We start from the raw sequence: 966 nt of genomic DNA on the forward strand, positions 1-966 counted from the left end.
GCCGGTCGGGCATTGCCTGTCGCGGCGGCTCGCGATAGATGGGGCCGTGCTGCACGAGCGGCCGCAGCCCAGAGGGGCTCTGAGCGTGCAGCTGGGATAAGCCCCCAGGTATCCTCCTAGCGCCGCCCTCAGAACCCGCCAGCCCCGCACAGCTCCGGGGGCCCTCGCTCCCTCCGGGCGTTTTTGGGGAGAACTTCCCCCAGAACGATGAATCCCCTGGATACATCAAGCACTTGGTCCAGCCTGTAAGAGGCTCCTAGCCCGACCACTCGCTGTTGCCAAGGCCTGATACAATTTGAACATCTAAAGTCACAAATCTCATCAGTACTATATAAATGTTCAGACTGATTTGTGTAAATTTCTTTGCAATTTCAGGGCTGTGGACTGGAAGAGGTCATGGAATCATCGAATGGTTTGGGTTGAAAGGGACTTCATTATTTAGCTCCTGCCATGGGCAGGGATGTTTTCCACTAGACCAGGTTGCTCAGAGCTCCATCCAACCTGGCCTCGAATGTTTCCAGGGAGGGGCCAGCCACAACTTTAGGCAACCTGTTCCAGTGGCTCACCACCCTCACAATAAAGAATTTTTTACCTAATATCTAATCTAAAGCCATGCTCTTTTGGTTTTAATCCATTCCTCCTTTTCCTGTCACTACATGTTCTTGTGAAAGGTACTGGAAGGCTGCAGTTAGGTCATCCCTAAGCTGTATTTTTTTTTTCCAGGCTGGACAAACCAAATTTTCTCAGCCTTTCCTTGTAGGAGAGCTCCTTCATCCCCATAGTCATCTTGGTGGCCCTCCTTTGGACTCATTCCAATGGGTTGATGTCCTTCAAGGATTAGATGATCTTTAAAGATCCCTTCCATCTCAAGCTATTCCATGGCTCTATGAAAGAAGAGAACTAAGAATCAGTGCTTGAGCACCATCAACATAACATGAAGGACTTTCACTTTGCAAAATGGTTTGT

The sequence above is a fragment of the Geospiza fortis genome, unplaced genomic scaffold (genome assembly GCF_000277835.1).
Source record: "Geospiza fortis unplaced genomic scaffold, GeoFor_1.0 scaffold72, whole genome shotgun sequence".
NCBI lineage: Eukaryota > Metazoa > Chordata > Aves > Passeriformes > Thraupidae > Geospiza > Geospiza fortis.